An 18,722-nucleotide genomic window follows, 5' to 3' on the forward strand; every position below is an offset into this window, starting at 1 on the left:
TCCTGGTGTCCCCAACCAGCAGTCCCCACCACCATCCATTCCCCCAACGGTGATTGACACTCCACAGAAATTCTGGTCTAAGAGGCATATGAAGAAACATTGAATAGTGTAATAAATTTGACAACAATGACACTATTTACATAAAACCTTCACTGGAACAAGAACATTTTAAATGCTCCATTTCAAGGTATTGTCTACATTTGAAACTCTACTGATCATCAGTTAAGTCGACCAGACTTTGTGGCAATGACATGTGGGTGTGTTCTCGATTACGTTTGGAATGATTGTTTTCAATTGTCGACGTGTTGCTTGTTTCTCTTCATCTTTAAAATGTATGCCGGTATGCGTAGGCGATGCTGGTTAGTTGTCTTGTGCATGGCTAAAAGAGAGTCCCCTGAGATGAGATAGATTCCTCCACAGTACCACACCATTTGGTGCTGTCACAAACACAATCCTTTTCACACCTTGGATGCTTCTGCTGGGTTCTATATCTGTTCTTGCAGGTGTAAAACCCTTACCTTCTGATCATTGTACCATGGCAGTAATTCTACATCCACATCCACGCCAAGTATATCTTTCATCTTATCTTTTTTTATGTAACCAGTCAGCAATGTAACCTCCCCCTCCCACCCCACCCCCCCCCCCCCCCCCCCCCCCCACCTCTCTTTGACATTCAATAGCATTACTATTGCTGAATCCCCCATTGTCAACAATTTGGAGTTCCCATTGACCAGAAACTGAACTGGACTGGCCATATAAATACTACAGCTGCAAGACCAGATCAGAGGCTGGGAATACTGCGGTGAGTAACTCATCTCGTGACTCCCCATAGCCCCTCCACCATCTATAAGGTACAAGTCTGAAGTGTGATGGAATGTTCTCCAATTACCCCTATAGGTACAACTCCAAAAGCGCCTCAAGAAACTCAATATCATCCAAGACAAAGCAACCGACTTTATTGGCATCCCATCCACCACCTTTAACATTCACTCTCTCCACCATCGACACACAGCAGTGTGTACCATCTTCAAGAATTGCACTGCAGCAACTCACCAAGACTCCTTCAACAAACCTATGATCTCTACCATCTTGAAGAACAAGGATAGCAGATGCATGGGAACACCACCACTTGGAAGTTCCCTTCCAAGCCACACACCATCCTGCCTTAGAAATATATTGTTGTTCCTTCAAAGTCACTGGGTCAAAATCCTGGATCTACCTTCCTGCAGGTCTACTATACTATATAAACTGCAATAGTTCAAGAAGACAGCTCAACACCACCTTCTCAAGGGCAATTAGGGATGGGCAATAAAGGTTGACCATGCCAATGATGCCCACATTCCTTGAATGAATATTTGTTTGATAAAAATTACTCTGAACACGTCTTCCTGAAATCCCATCCCCACCCATGCCACCTCCTTGTGGAAGTGCAGGAGATGTAACACCTGTCCTTTTACCTCCTCCATTTCCACCATCTAATGCTCCAAAACCCCCTTCCAAGGGAAAGAACGATTTAATTGTACAATACTGATTTCAATTTTGTGTACTGCAGGCACTGCATTCAATCTGGTCTCCTCTACACAGGGAAGGCCAAATACCGTTTGGTTGATCCCTTTGCAGAACACCCAAGCATGACCCTCAAGCTAATGGTTGCCTGTCATTTGAATTTTCTGCTCCACTCCCACTCGGACACTTCTGTCCGAAGTGTCCGACACCATTTTAATGAACCTCAATGGAATCTTAAGAAACAGCATGATGTCTTTCAATTAGGCACTGTACAATCGTCTATACTGGAGTTGTAGTGATCTCTGTATATCAATATACATGCTCAATATATGTAATGCTAGTACAGGAAATTGAACGCTACAGGTCTCACTATCAGAACCTATATTAATCAGAACCCACTCTTTCGGATGAGAGTGTGTCTCAGGAACGAAGAGAGACCAGACATAGTGAAGCTAGAGAGAGAAGAAGTTAATTGTTATGAAAACATTGTATTATATAATTTAATTAGTTATCTCTACAATTGTTTCGTTATTTTACTAGTTGAGTATTAAGGAAAATAACTCATAATATTTATTTATATTACTCAATAAATTAGTTTATATTTACAAGAAGATTACTGCTCATTTCAACAACTCGGCTGGTTCAAAAGAGTAATATATGTATTACGTAAGGTAATATAACATGGTACCAGGATTATTTAGGCTTTTGAGAAAGATTAGTAAAGAAATTGGAGCAAAAAAGAAGAAAAAAAAATCAGAATCAACTATTCGACTACTGAAGCCATGACAAAATCGGAATCTTCAACAAAGACAGAGTATCGATGGATCAAGTTCAAGCTCCAAGACATCTAAAAACCACTGGTAATCTGAATTTATACTGAAAGTTGTTTAAACAACAATTTCAACTCTATCTGGAAGCTAATGATTTAAACGCTGCGCCTGATGCAAGACGAATCGCTTTGCTTCTGTCCCGAGCAGGACACCAAGCAATTGAGATATATAATTCGTTTAATTTTTCTGCGACTGAAGATAAGTCGAAGTTTGATCAAATTATCGCGAAATTCGATGACTATTGCAAGATGCAAACTCATGAAATTTTAGAAAGTTTCAAGTTTCATAAGCGTGTTCAAAAAGTTGGTAAACCAGTGAATAACTTCATTACAGATCTCAGACTCTTAGCTAAAACATGTAACTATGCGTATCTTCCTGATTCTCTTATAAGATATCGAATTGTTATGGAATTACTGATGATACTGTGCGAGAAGCTTTAATTCGGCAAAACGATTTAACGTTGAAAATCGCGATAGAAAAGTGCATCTCCAGTGAACAGACCAAAAGTCAGTATTTAGAATTTTATTCCAAGGCAAAAGATGCAAAAGTATTCCATGAGGCTAAAATTATTAAAATGGTGTCGCGGGCAGCACAGAAGACTGTAAGGAACAGCAGCTACCCAGCACACGCATTCTCAAGCTCGGGACATGCGCACTACGCACAGAAATGCGAGATGTCGAAAAAGAAGAACACCAAACATACGTCGTAACGACAACGTGATGATGTGTCATAGGTGTGGTCACGCCCACTTAAAGGCACGATGCCCTGCTTTTGGAAAACGCTGTCTGACATGTTCCCAGCTTAACCATTATGCTTCTCAGTGTCAATCATCTGCAAGTTATCCTCCTCCTGCACATAAAATGAATCACAACGTGAGAGCTGTTGACAAGGATGAACAAATCAACACTCAACAAGATTTCACACAAATGATATTTTCTCGTTAGAAAATACTTTCTTCATTGGAGTGGTTGCGGCATCTATGCAGACTACTCTGCAAGCAAGCAAACAGAATCTCCAAACAACACAAAAAGCTCTAAATGAAAATAAAAAGGATCTTCAAGCAACAAAAGATCAAGAATTCAACTTTGTCAGCAATGAATGGATGACTACTGTCCATATTAATAATATTCCAATCTTATTCAAATTAGACACTGGTGCTTCAGTGAATCTTCTTAATTCCAAAGATTTGTCTATGATTAAAAGTCACCATGACATAATTCCTCCAGCGAGTTCTTTAAAAGATTATAATGGCAATCCAATTATATCACATGGATCATGTTATTTGAGTGCCACCAATCAAGACATTCACAAACAAATCAGATTCAAGCTAGTGGACAACAATCGTTCTTCACTATTGGGTGCTCAAGCGTGTAAGGATTTGAAGCTCACTCAAAGAATTTTCCTCAATACTTGTGAATCAGCTACATTGACAGAAGACATCCAGCAACTTTTACAGGAATACCCTGATGTATTTCAAGGCATGGGTACACTACCATATAAGTACAAGATACTTTGATGCCAAGCCTGTGATACACCCACCCAGAGGTGTACCTGTTCCTCTCAAAGACAGATTGAAGGCTGAACTAGCAAGATTTCAAGCACAAGGAATAATATCAAAGGTACTACAACCGACTGATTGGGTTAGCACCCTAGTCTGTGTCAAAAAACCAAGGGGTGACATTAGAATCTGTATGGATCTGAATGATCTCAATCATAACATTAGAAGAGAACACTACCCAATACCAAAGCGTGAGGAAATCACATCTGAAATGGCCAATGCCAGAATTTTTACAAAACTTGATGCTTCTCAATGTTTTTGGCAGATGCAACTAAATGACTCCAGCAAACTCCTCTGTACCTTCAACATACCTTTAGGAAGGTATTGTTTTAACAGAATGCCCTTTGGAATCATATCTGCTTCGGAAATTTTTCAGCGTACAATGAAACAATGGAAAATCTAGAAGGTGTTTGTGTTTATGTAGATGACAAAATTGGCATACCCGTATGACGTGGGCTGGCTTGTTCAATGTGTGCTGACGTATTGATTTATCACGAGGGAAGCAAACAATGCAGACTGCGCGATTCATTCTTTTGTCTCTTTGATGAGTAACAGCAATGGGGCCAATCAGGGTATGAAGCAAATGGCAAATCAAAGTTAATACACAGGGTGTTAAATAAGTGGGAGAAGACTGATGTTTCATGAAATGTTGTATTTTCAGTTCCAATTGATGGTGCAACATTGAGAGGAATTTAACTTCAGTTCAAGGACACCAAAACCAACCAAACTTTAGTCATGGTGTTATTTCAGAGGGAACAACCAGGTATTGCTGACAGTGGGATCTTTTTAATTAGAGAGATGACCTTTTGGAAAATAAATATGTTTACGCTTCCTGGGTAATAATTTGTTTATCCCAACATTACCGGATGCAATACCCGTTATTATCAGTTTACTTTCATTTCCAATTTACTCTAGCTTATTCTTTAGATTGTCAATGTTAGCATTACAGATGCCTTCAAAGTTGCAAATCCTTAATGTCGCGTTGGGTGTTATGGTGTACAAACGATCCAACACGGCTGGAGATGGTGCAACTCAATTTTATTTACTACTTAACTATAACAGCACACTTCCAACTTGGGTACGTGCATTACCAGCTAATCTGTGGACCCTGTCCTATCACTATCTGGGTGAGGCACTCAGCACATGGTGAATGTCTGAGTGGCAGGCTCTGAGCTCGGTGCTCTGAGCTGGCTGCTGCTGGAATGAGCGGGAACTGTAGTGTCCCCTGTTTTTATAGTGCGTGTGATCTCACTGGTGATTGGCTGCGATGTTGTGTGTGTGTTGGTTGGTCCTACTGCATGTCCATCAGTGTGTGTTTGATTGCACCATGATATGCTGATCTAAATATCATGACATCCCCCCTTTTCGCAAAGAATATGTGCCTACATGATAATAAATAAAGAAGTGTGGTGAGCGCATCTAATCATGTGTGTGAAATATTTACAACAAAATGTACATGTGGCTATAATATAGACACAGGAAGGTGCCAGGTGCAGAAACTAACTATGTTACACCAAGAACGAAATAACAAAATCTTAAACAGTCTGGCAAAAAGTCTGAAAGAGTATGTCGGAACAAGTCAGTGAGCCCAATATAAAAAGGTTCATTAATTAAGTCTCTCAGGTGGGCAACGAATTCGGGTTGACCGCCTCAAGGGTGGGTCAGGATCCACCGGTAGAGGAATGGGCCAGGCGACGGTCGAGTGAGGAGGATGCAGGGTGTCCGGAAGGTCAACAAAGTCCATTGCAGGGACAACAGGAGGGCGTGGCACCGGTGCAGGATCACGTAGCGAGCGCGGAACCAGATGAAGGGCGCGCCGATTGCGGCGGCAAATAGAGCCATCAAGCAGACGAACCGGGAACGAGCGGGGAGCTATCTGTCGGAGAACCTCAGTGGTTGTCCACCAGCCGCCCTCCGGAAGGTGTCTGCGGACATTATCTCCAGGCGCCAGGGCAGGAAGATCAGTCGCCCGAGCATCATGGGCGAGATTCTCCACTCCCGCGCGGGTTGGAAGAATTGCCTGGGCCGCCAAAATTTCCCGGGACGCCGGTCCGACGCCCTCCCGCGATTCTCCCAAGCGGCGGGAATGGCCCCGTCGAGTTCCGCGGGCCACAGGCCGGAGAATCGCCGGAGACAACCAAAATGTCGATTCTCCGGCACCCCCGCTATTCTCAGGCCCGGGTGGGCCGAGCGGCCAGGCCAAAACGGCGGGACCCCCCGGCGCCGTCCACACCTGGTCGCTGCCGTTGGGAACAGCGCGGGAATGCTGGGGGGGGGGCGGCCTGCGGGGGGGAGGGGGGATCCTGCACCGGGGGGTACCTCAAATGTGGCATGGCCCGCGATCGGTGCCCACCGATCGTCGGGCCGTCTTCTCTGAAAGAGGACCTCCTTCCTTCCGCGGCCCCGCAAGATCCGTCCGCCATCTTCTTGCGGGGCGGACTTAGAGAGGACGGCAACCACGCATGCGCAGGCTAGCGCCCGCCAACCCGCGCATGCGCGGGTGACGTCAGTTATGCGCCGCCGGCCGCGTCATTTATGCGGCGCAGCCTTTACGCGGCGACAAGGCCTGGCGCGTGTAGATGCGTGGCCCCGATCCTGGCCCATTGTCGGGGCCTGAATCGGTCGGAATCAGGGCCATTTCGCGCCGTCGCGAACCTCGACGGCGTTCACGAAGGCGTGGGCACTTCGGCGCGGGAGTGGAGAATCCCGCCCCATGTGTCGCCTTTTGTTGCTCACGCTGTTGCTGCATCCGCCGAAGTACCGGAGCATGGTTGAGGTCTGGGACATGAATGGATGGCACAGTGGTCCTGAGGGTGCGACCCATAAGCAGCTGGGCCAGCTTTAGGCCCGTGGACAGTGGGGCCGAGCGATAGGCCAGCAAGGTGAGGCAGAAGTCAGATCCTGCATCAGCAGCCTTGCAGAGGAGCCTTTTAACGATATGGACACCCTTTTCTGCTTTACCATTCGACTGAGGATGCAAGGACTGGACGTCACGTGTGTGAAGTTGTATGAGCGGGCGAAGGAAGACCATTCCTGACTCGCAAAGCAGGGGCCATTGTCTGATATCACGGTGAGCGGGATGCCGTGGCGAGCAAAGGTCTCTCTTTGCAGGCCCGGATGACAGCCGATGACGTTGGGTTGTGCAGGCGTATGACCTCTGGAAACTGGAAAAGTAGTCGATGATGGTGATGTAGTCCCTGCCGAGCGCATGGAACAGGTTCACGCCCACCTTCGACCAAGGGGACGTGACCGACTCATGGGGCTGGAGGGTCTCACGGGGTTGTGCCGGCTGAAACCGCTGACAGGTGGGGCAATTGAGCACAGTGTTAGCAATGTCCTCACTTATTCCCGGCCAGTACACAGCCTCTCAGGTCCTCTGCCGGCACTTCTCAACGCCGAGATGGCCTTCGTGCAGTTGTCCTAAAACAAGCCGGTGCATGCTGTGCGTGATCACGATGCGGTCCAGCTTCAGGAGGACACCATCAACGACTGCCAAGTCGTCCCGAAAGTTGTAAAACTGTGGGCATTGTCCCTTGAGTCAGCCGTCCGTCATGTGGTGCATCACATGTTGCAGAAGGGGGTCGGCACAAAGTCTCACGTCGAATGTGGGCCAGGCGTGCATCAGTGTCCGGCAGATTGGCAGAAGTGAAGGCTACATGTGCGTCGACTTGGCAAACAAACCCCTCAGGGTCGGACGGTGTGTTGACTGCCTTGGACAGAGCGTCTGCTATGATGAGGTCCTTACCCGGGGTGTAGACAAGTTGAAAGTCGTACCTCCGGAGTTTGAGCAGAAAGCGCTGGAAGCGAGGGGTCATATCGTTGAGGTCCTTTTGAATGATGCCAACCAGCGGGCGATGGTCAGTCTCGACGGTGAACTGGGGAAGGCCATACAGATAGTCGTGGAACTTGTCAACGCCAGTCAACAGGCCTAGGCACTCCTTTTCAATCTGCGCATAGCGCTGCTCTGTGGGGGTCATGGCCCATTGACCGTGATGCATAGGTTACTGGGGCCCATGATGAGGCGTCATCCCGTTGCCGGATTGGCTGGCGTCAGTCGAGATTTTCGTCTCCCTTGCAGGATCAAAAAACGCCAGTACCGGGGCGGTGGTGAGCTTGACCTTGAGCTCCTCCCATTCACGCTGGTGGGTGGGAAGCCACTGGAATTCAGTTGTCTTCCTGACAAGGTGCCGGAGAGCTGTAGTGTGGGAAGCAAGGTTGGGAATGAACTTCCCCAGGAAGTTGACCATTCCGAGAAAGCATAGCACCGCCTTCTTGTCTGTGGGCTCCTGCATGGCCGTGATGGCTGCCACCCTGTCGGCATCCGGCCGCACCCCCAACTGGGAGATGTGGTCCCCCAGGAACCTCAGTTCGGTTTGTCCAAAAGAGCATTTGGCTCGGTTAAGACGCAGGCCCTGGTCCCGTATCCGTTTAAAGACGCGCTGGAGGCGACTGATGTGCTCCTGCGGTGTGGTGGACCAAATAATGACGTTGTCTACATAGACGCGCACCCCTTCGATGCCCTCCATCATCTGTTCCATGACACGATGGAAGACTTCAGAGGCCGATATGATGCCAAATGGCATCCTATTGTAGCAATATCTGCCAAATGGAGTGTTGAAAGTGCACAACTTCCTGCTGGACTGATCCAATTGAATCTGCCAGAAGCCCTTTGAGGCATCAAGCTTGGTGAATATTTTTGCCCGAGCCATCTCGCACGTGATCTCCTCACGTTTGGGTATGGGGTAGTGTTCCCTCATTATGTTGCGATTTAAATCTTTCGGGTCTATACAGATCCGGAGCTCGCCGGAAGGCTTCTTGACGCACACCATGGAGCTGACCCATGGAGTCGGCTCCGTTACCCGGGAAAGCACTCCTTGGTCCTGAAGGTCCTGCAGCTGCTGCTTGAGGCGGTCCTTGAGGGATGCTGGGATCCTGCGAGGTGCGTGACCTACCGGGGTGGCATCCTGTTTAAGCTGGATTTTGTACGTGTAGGGCAGTGTGCCCATGCCCTCGAAAACATCCTGGTTGTGTGTGAGGATTGAGTTGAGCTGCGCCCTAAAGTCTGCATCTGGGAAATCGGACGTGCCTTCTGGAGAGAGAGAGTGTACACACCGAACGAGGTGGAGAATTTTGCACGCCTGTGCGCCTAGCAGAGAGTCCTTTGAGGAGCCCACGATTTTGAATGGGAGTATGGCTTTACGTGAGTTGTGTGTCACTTCGAGCTGGCACGACCCCGTGGCGGGGATGACGTTGCCATTATAGTTAACGAGCTGACAGTTGGATGGCAGAATAGGTGTTTTATCCTTCAGGGTCTGGAATGCTGACCATGCGAGGAGATTGACGGAGGCACCAGTATCCAGGCGGAATCTGATCTGGGATCGGTTGACCGTCAGGGTGGCACACCACTCGTCGTCCGGATCAATGCTGTGCACTGACAGCAGCTGGTGCATTCGACTCGGGGACAACTTGTTCTTGTTGATGACAGCAACGCGGAAGGGCTCCCTGTCCTCAGTGTCATTGGCCTATGTGACGTTGGGATCGGACTCGGTGAACGTGGGTTGAATTGCCTGAACGTTTCTATGAGGCTGTTTAAACGGGTACAAGTTGGCAGGGTGAGCTGCTCGACAGCAGGCAGCGTAGTGGCCCAACCTGCCACAACGTAGGCATTGTCGCGCTTTGGCAGGACATTGTCGCTTTAAATGGGGGGAGCCACAGTTGCCGCACGTCGTGACGTCAGTGCGCTCGTTGTGCCACCGCGCATGCGCGGTGCAGTCTTGCGCAGTGCACGTCTGCACATCGCGTTCCTCTGCGTCAGTGTCCCCTCTTTTGGCGCATACAAGCGGGGGAGTCCTCGGAAAACGCGCAAAATGGCCGGCCTCCTCCAGGCCGCGGCCCGGGAGGTACTCGATCATCTGGACCCGCTCCACCTCGTGGGGCCCATGCCGCGCCGTTTCGGCCACCTGGATATGTGAGTACCGGTTGGTGCCGTTCTCATGGAGGACGCAGGTCGCGACGGCAGTTGCCAGGGTGAGTTGCTTGACCCGAAGGAGCTGCTGGCGCAGGGTGTCCAACATGACTCCGAAAACTATCTGGTCACTTATCATGGAGTCAGAGGTAGTCCCATAGCCGCAGGACTGCGCGAGGATGCGGAGGTGTGTTAAGTAAGACTGGAAAGGTTCGTCCTTACCTTGCAGGCGCTGCTGGAACAGGTACGTCTCGAAGCTCTCATTTACTTCAACACTGAAGTGTTCGTCGAACTTCAGAAGCACCGTCATGTATTTAATTTTGTCCTCGCTGTCCGTAAATGTAAGGGAATTAAAGATGTGGATGGCGTGTTGCCCCGCCGTGGAGAGAAGAAGGGAAATCTTCCTGGTGTCCGATGCATTCTCCATGTCTGTGGCCCCGAGGAAGAGTTGGAAGCACTGTTTGAACAGTTTCCAATTGACCCCGAGATTGCCAGCGATTCAGAGCGGTGGTGGCGAGTTGATGTTCTCCATGGTGCAGGACGGCGGATTGATGCGTTGCAGGTAGGTCTCACAGGTGCTGGCTTGCGTCCACTTCTGGTATCATGTCGTGTTGGATGTTCTGGTGTACAAACGATCCAACACGCCTGCAGATGGTGTAACTCAATTTTATTGACTACTTAACTATAACAGCACACTGCTAACTTGGGTATGTGCATTACCAGCTAATCTGTGGACCCTGTCCTTTTACTATCTGGGTGAGGCACTCAGCACATGGTGAATGTCTTAGTGGCAGGCTCTGAGCTCGTTGCTCTGAGCTGGCTGCTGCTGGAATGAGCGGGAACTGTACTGTCCCCTGTTTTTATAGTGCGTGTGCTCTCACTGGTGATTGGCTGCGATGTGTGTGTGTTGGTTGGTCCTACTGCATGTCCATCAGTGTGTGTTTGATTGCACCATGATATGCTGATCTAAATATCATGACACTGAGTATTTACAATGTGCATGTGGGTCCATAGTAGGACACTCATTTATCTCTTTGTTAATAAAGCAGTGTTGCCCTTGGGTATAATCTTCTCTGTGCTATGGAACAGTTACTACACCTGATTGCTAGCGATAGGGCCAATTCACTCCTCAAACATGGTTTAATTTACCACAAAGGAAGATAATTAAGCTATTACTTCTTCCTATTGAGTTGTCTTTCTCTTTTCTTGTGTTGACAAACCATTTTCATGGTGAGCAGGGATGTTTGCATTCTACTGATGTCAGTCAAATGGTTCTGCTGAAAACTTCAAAGTCTGACTTAACAGCAATAACTCACAATAGAAAAGGTCAAAAGGAAAATGAAAACCTCACTGGAGGGTTAACAATCTTGTAAAGAAGAAGTAATATCTTTACATATGAACATTTATTTTTGCAATTACATGTATTTGAGACAAGCATATACAGACTTCTTGGCCCACGCAGAGCATTCTTTTAACAAGAATATAATAATATACCTAATTGTTTGCAGTTCAATCTGGGAGAGTTGGTTCAGCCTAACTGGATTGTTTATATGGAAAGATTGTTTATTGCCTCATTTGTGGAGAAAAAAATAAATCCATGTTGAGGATATGAAGAATTTTGATCCATGAAAGACAAGATTATGCATTCTGCAAGTCAATAGCACTGTTCAGCCATACAGCAGCAAAACCAAATTAGTTCTTGCCAGGTAAATGCAGTAAAAGTCAATTAAGACCATCAATTCCAATGTGCAAACCAACAAGTTTACTAATGGCACAATAACGCCCATCACAAACAATTGATTTTTTTTTAACTGCAACTTGTGTGCAGTCGCAGTTTGATCATCACAAACGTTTCAGCAGGTTTTATGTTAGAAATGGGGACTAAGAGCTGATTAAAGTACAATGCACAGTTAAAGTCTTTAATCAGCTTGAATCCCCTAATTCAGCATAAAATATGCTGGAGCATCTATTATTATTATTATTCGGAGATAATGTTCATTTTAGGAACAGAGGGTTTAACCACACTTCAATTGTCTCATTTATCTCAGTTTATTTTGTCTCATCTGCTTAACATGAAATAAACAAAAGAGAAACATAAAAGAAGCAATTTGAATTAAATGCCCTAATTTGAATTACTTTCAGCATGTTTATTTCACTTAACATGTAAAACAGATTAATTCCCTGGGTAAGTAACTTATGGTTTTGCATTCCTCACAGTGTGAGGGAAAAATAGCAGTTGAATTCAAACCAATAATCTGTCCTTTTGGCTCCACTAGAAAGAGTATGAGTATGTGATCCCTCTGTCCAGATCAGCAGTTATGAAGCTACTCCTTAGGTGGCCATTGCAACCTTTTGTCTTCTGTTGTTTTATTGAATCCTTGGGTAAGCACTAAATGACTGGTGCCGTGCATTTCTGTGCCAGTTATCTTTCAAATTCACGATGCTACTGGTGTACTAATCCATGGCAAGAAAGCGGCTAATAACATTACGCTAATGCGCTTTATATAATAAACTTAAAATGTGAGTAGCTTTTAGTTCTCAGGATCAATTTTCCTGGCTTTGGCAAAAATTGTCTGCAAATAGGGGCTGTGATGAGGGAAAGGAAGCACGTATCCTTTGTCTCCTATGATCTTCCTGAACAGTACTGCCTCTGATCATATTCTGCAGCTTTTCAGTGCAGCCTGACTATACTGAAGAGTTTGCAGCAATGCAGATTACATGCATATAATTGTCAGATGTCTCTGCACTCAGATTTTCTGTCATTGGACCAAATACAGTTCAAGGACAGGCCGTTCCCAAAAAGACTTTCAGAGCTGCCATTTTGCTGCTATTTGGTATATCATAGAATTTACAGTGCAGGAGGAGACCATTCGGCCCATCGAGTCTGCAGCGGCTCTTGGAAAGAGCACCCTACCCAAGTCCACACCTCCACCCTAGCCCCATAACCGAGTAACCTCACCCAACACTAAGGGCAATTTTGGACACTAAGGGCAATTTATCATGGCCAATCCACCTAACCTGCACATCTTTGGACTGTGGGAGGAAACCGGAGCACCCGGAGGAAACCCACGCACACGCGGGGAGGATGTGCAGACTCCGCACAGACAGTGACCCAAGCCAGAATCGAACCTGGGACCCTGGAGCTGTGAAGCAATTGTGCTATCCACAATGCTACCGTGCTGCCCACTGTATGTACAGGCAATAGAGCTGCAGCAAGCTATTTATTTCTGAGGTTTAATTAAAAATTAAAAATAGCTTTCAGTTTCATTTTTGTCCCTTATTTCATCGCTGGGTCAAAGTCTCGAGGCTCCCGGCCTAACAACACCGTGGGAGCACCTTCACCATATAGACTGCCTTGGTTCCAGAAGGAAAATCAAACTGGGGGTGAACAATCAATGCGCAGATCCTGTGAATGGATAAATAAAACCAAATTCAAAACGCAGCTTCTAATCGGCATTAATAACTACCAAAACCAAAAACAGAACACAATTCATCAGAATCTGACCCAAAATATTTTGTCCCTTTGTTGTGATAGCTGAAAGTCTTCTGAATCTCTCACGAGCCTTCAATTTGTCCTGCACCTTTAACATTGCTGTGTTATTTCACAATAGTTGGAAAGTGTGAGGACTTACAACCCTTCATAGTGCTTCAGGCTGCACCCGGAGTCCACCTCACGCCAATGAGCAACTCCTGGAAAATCGCATGCTCTCTGAATGGCCACCAATTCTGATAGCACCTGCGCAAGAAAGTTGTTTGGCTATGTTGGTAAACTGCAAACAGAATGCCTGAAATCGTGTTTTGAGAACTGCTTTGCCACAAATACGACTTCAAATCTCTTTTTTTAATAAGCGTAACTTCAACCTTTGAGTTCTCTCAGGATACTCCATCAATCACCCACAGTAATTATTGGAGGACTCCAATGAAAAATAGTCAGTGACATACCTGAGCCGCGTGAAACAAATAACATAATGTAGGCTGATGTATTGATCAGATTGATGAGAGAGCTCATTTAGTTCACTGAGAAAAGCCAACACACATGTTACACTGTAAGGATGCAATGTCATTGTTCACTGAAGCCACTTCGCAAAAATTATTTTTAATACCATTGACCTTTTGAGTGTCCCTGGGTCCTCAAGGCATGGGATGGAGGGGATGAGAGAGCATCTGTCAGGATGATGTTTCATGTTGTTTCTTCGAGGTGAAACCTAGGACAATTTAAGGCAGTAATTAGAAGCTCCTGTGAACAAAATGCATTTATTGTTTTGGGTATGCTGTCCGCATTGAATATTAGACAGCAATCCATCTTGCCATCTCTTCTCCCCCTTCCCCTTCTGCTTTTCTTCATCCTCCTCCTCAAGTAACATAGTGGTGCCTTCATCTAAGGAATCTGCTATGGTTTGGAACGTGGATTAATTAGCAGCACAGGGAAATGTTTAAATATTTGAAACGTGCATCATCTCCGGAAACTTGTGTCCCTCACAGAGCATTTAAATATATGTTTGCGTTCAGAAATATGCATAAATTAAGTCAAGAATACTATGTGATCAATGTTATCTGCTACATCATGCATGACAAGCATCTGTGTCAAAGTTAATAGCATCATATGTTGACTAAGTCAGGTTAACGTATAAAAAAATACACCAACTCATATTTGTCTCACATGCAAAGCTAAATATATATTATTAGTTGTTCAATCACTGCTTAATATGCAACAATTACATGATCTGACAGTACTAAGGTTTCATTTAGTCATAGGCCAAACACATTGTACTATTTACTGTTCATAATGACTGCATGTACCCTTACTCCAGTCGATTGATGCAAAACGGTGAAGCTAAGCTAGCTGGGGACAAGTAGAGCAAGGTTTTACTGGTATAAAATGTAATTATAATCTTCAGGGTTATTAATTACACAATGACTAAAAGACTAATGAAGCAAGCAAACAGACAGTATGTTATGCACATTTAGTAATTACATCCCAAAGTAGTGTCAAAGGAACTGCAAAGCCAAGCTTCTATCTAAGTGCTGAATGCTAACAATGGTGCAAGTATTTGGCTTTTACCCTCTACCTTAACTTAGAATTGCTGACATGTGCAAGGAAGAATGCCTCAGAAGATCGTTGTTTGTTGTGTGCAATTTGGTGAGCCGCATATCAATCCCAGTACAATGTTTTAACACCCCCGGAATCATGTTTCCTCATGTTCCTTGAGCTAAGGCCAGTGGCACTAAGCAACTCTGAAATTCATATTTATGCAGTCTTTAGTTTAAATTCCATGCCAGTTCTCCCTTTGATGGATGCTATGGCCATGCAACAATCATTGGTCTCATGAGTACTTCATTAGAAGGCAGGCAGTTCAGTCTACAATCCTGGCTGCACTTAAAAATCTTCCTATTTTCTGAACAGAATATCCAGGAGCAGAGGGTTTCTCCTAATAGCATTATGAAATGAATACTTCCAGAGCTGCAAATTGGCCTACTGGCCCTCATTTCCACGTGCAGGAGCTGCTATTCACAGCCTGCCTGTGCCGATTCCAATGGAGATTGGGGGCATGTGATTTTGGAGCTCCCACCTCATTACAATGATTATAATGTGAAGCCTATCAGATCCCATCATGCTGTCCTCCTCGTGGTACTGCCAGCAGTCTCTGCGCTCAGCAGACGGCTACATAACATTGTGATGAAATCATGTGGTGTAGTCAGCCTTCTCTTTTTAAAGGTGTGCTTCTTATTAAGGGGAAGTTGTTCTAATGCACTGAAGGCTGCTGGCAACTGATTTTGCAATTCTCAAGCTTCAGGGAAAGGACAGCGGGAAAAGAAAAGGGCTTTCAGATCCAGTGACAGCTCTTTGGAGGCGCTTGTTACCCAGGTGGTCTGAAGAGAGACTATGGGCGGGATTCTCCATTGGCTGATGCCAAAATCGGGCCGTGTGAACCGGAGGGTGGGGGGGGGGGGTGTATAGTCTACGCAAGGCTGCAGCTTGTCAGCCCTGCACGTGTCCATCAAGGACCCGGCGATTCCCGCACCATTTTTCATGTGTTCTGCTGGTGTTCCATGTGGCAGCAGTGCTAGCCCCTCCTCAGCAGCAGAATTGATGCGAGTTTGGCGTTGATTTTTCTGACATGGAACTCCACGGATCCTCCATCGGTGTCAGTACTTAGACTCAGGAATGGAGAATCCAGCCCTATGTTTCTGCAGAGATGGGCAGAGATCCTCCTTGGAGCAAGTGGCCATAGCTGTGAATATATAGGGTCTAACCCAAGGATGAGGTGATCGTGTCAAGAAAAGACCATTTCTTACACATTTGATTGAATTTTTTTGAAGAAGTAACTAGGTGTGTAGCTGAGGGTAGTGTAATTGATGTAGTCTACATGGACTTTAACAAGGCTTTTGAGAACATTCCACAAGGGAGGCTGATGAAGACGATAATAGCCCATGGGATCCAGAGCAATTTGACAAACTGGATCCAAAATTGGCCTAGTGGTAGGAGGCACAGGGGATGGTTGAAGGTTGTTTTTGTGACTGGAAGCCTGTGTCCAGCTGTGTTCCACAGAGATCATAACTGAGTCCCTTGTCATTTGTGATCTGAATTTGACTGTAGGAGGTACGATCGGTAAGTTCGCAGATGACACAAAAATTGGTGGCATGGGAAATAGTGAGGAGCAAGGCCTTAGATTACAGGTTGATAGATATGGACTGTTTAGATGGACAGATGGAGTGACAAATGGAATTTAAGCATGAAAAGTGTGAGGTAATGCATTTTGGGAGGACTAACAAGGCAAGAGAATGTACAATGAATGGTCAGACACTGGGAAGTATAGAAGATCAAAGGGACCTTGCTCTGCACGTCCACGTATCTCTGAAAACAGCAGGACAGCTAGATAAGGTGGTTAAGGGGCTTATGGGATTCTTGCCTTTATTAACCAAGAAATTGAATCTAAGAGCAAGGAGGTTATGTTTAAGTTGTATAAAACGCTGGTTAGGCCCCAGCTGGAGTACTGTGCGCATTTCTGGTCACCATACTGTAGGAAGGAAGTGATTGTACTGGAGAGGGTGCAGAGGCGTTTCATCAGGATGTTGCCTGGGCTGGAGTGTTTCAGCTATTAACAGAGACTGGATAGACAAGGGTTGTTTTCCCTGGAGTAGAAGGCTCAGGGGGGTATTGACTGAGGTGTGTAAGATAATGAGGGACATAGATTGGGTGGATAGGAAGGTACTTTTTCCCTTAATGGAGGTGTTAATAACCAGGGAGCATAGAGTTAAAGTAATGGCAAGGAGGTTGAGAGGAGATATGAGGAAATACCTTTTCACCCAGAGGCTGATGGGAATCTGGAACTCACTGCGTGAAAGGGTGATAGAGGCGGGACCCCTCACAACATTTCATAAGTACTTAGATGAGCACTTGAAATGTCATAGCATACACGGTTACGGACCAAGCGTGGGAAAATGGGATGAGAATAGTTAGGTGCTTGATTGCTAGCATGGACGTGATGGGCCGAAGGGCCTCTTTTTCAAGCTGTAAAACGCTGTGACTCTATGACAATCAGTAAACTACTGCTCTCTTTAGAATGCTTCATTTTCATGTAACAATTCAGGTTTCGGTTGTGTGTCTGCTTAACACTTCAAGATGTTGTGATCAAATAGCTTTCTAGTCCCTCTGTGATTCTACTGACTCCTATCTTTGCATAACAATTATGAGTGTGTATTGATTCTGACAAGGATTCATTTTCGGATGAAGAATGACTGCCCATGGTGGCTGATTTATCATAGCGGCCAATCAAACTAATGCCATTACAGCAGACACTGAGAAAAGAATATATTGAAATTTAAATCAGACCTGCATTATATAAACTTTAGCAGAGAATATAAGAAGTCAAGTAATACTGGCGATACATCTGGGTGATTTCAAAAGGAATAAACTACATTACATTGCTGTATGGTGTTTTCAGTCACGTAAATGTAGTAATGTTGCTTTGTGCATATAAATTAGTATTTAAAAAGGTAAGTACAATACTTTCCAACCAGAGCTCTGCTTGGGTAGTAATGGTAAATGTTTAATTAAAATTAACAAAAGCAATGCAGAGGCAATACTGAAGTATTCAGTGGAACAAAACAAAGTTTGATTAGAATCACAATTACTTGTCTTCATGAAGGCATGTTTGGTAAACCCTTTTAATTGAAGGGATTTTCATCACAAAAATAACACACAAGTAGGACAATGATGGGCTTTGACATGAGCTGCGCCAGTGTATCATGTTTCAAAGAAGCAGAAAGTAATTTCCAGCAAGGCAATGGCTCTTTCAAATAAATGCAATTATTTGCAATAAAAACTACTTAAACAACAATTCTTAAGTGATTCTAGGGGGTGGATTTAATGGGCAATGGATTGCCCACACCACCCACCATTCATCAGTGTAGGTGTCATTCAGCGTGGCAATTTGCCCCCGCCAGGAGAAACATTAGCCCCCACCATGATGAAAAGTGGGGAGGGCAATGTGGCAATGTGAGAGGGCAATACTCAATTGCCAGGAACATCCATCCCAAACAGCCAGTGACTTCCCATTAGGCTTTGAGACTCCCCATTGGGTGAGTACTTGTGCTGCTACTGGTCCGGGTCCCAGATCTATTGCATTGACAACCCCATCCATGAGGTCTTAGACAGTCATGGTGAGACCAAAACAGCAGGAACTTCTTTTTGTATAATATTGGATTTGCCACAATGTTAGTCACAGTAAATCAAAAGATGCGCTTGCTCTTATTGCCATCTATTTTCTTAAGTCCATATAGATGCTGACATCTGAAGCTCTACAACTCTAACATAAATATTTTTTGGAAGTAGGTTTAGGTGGTATAAATAATTATCAGA

At 45.4% G+C, this 18,722-nt stretch overlaps 1 long non-coding RNA gene across 2 annotated transcripts in view; it reads right to left on the minus strand.

Annotated features, from left to right (window-relative positions):
• The window catches only part of LOC140389317 (uncharacterized), a 301,865-nt gene that overhangs the window by 130,503 nt on the left and 152,640 nt on the right, over window positions 1-18,722 (minus strand). Inside the window, exons 2-3 of one of the 2 annotated variants that reach the window (XR_011934344.1) lie at window positions 13,970-14,064; window positions 13,802-13,876 (exon numbers count right to left, since the gene is read on the minus strand). This is a non-coding gene — a long non-coding RNA (uncharacterized lncRNA). The remainder of the gene's footprint in view (window positions 1-13,801; window positions 13,877-13,969; window positions 14,065-18,722) is intronic. The other variant, XR_011934345.1, reaches the window with a different exon arrangement.

Source organism: Scyliorhinus torazame, chromosome 14 (genome assembly GCF_047496885.1).
Source record: "Scyliorhinus torazame isolate Kashiwa2021f chromosome 14, sScyTor2.1, whole genome shotgun sequence".
Lineage (NCBI taxonomy): Eukaryota > Metazoa > Chordata > Chondrichthyes > Carcharhiniformes > Scyliorhinidae > Scyliorhinus > Scyliorhinus torazame.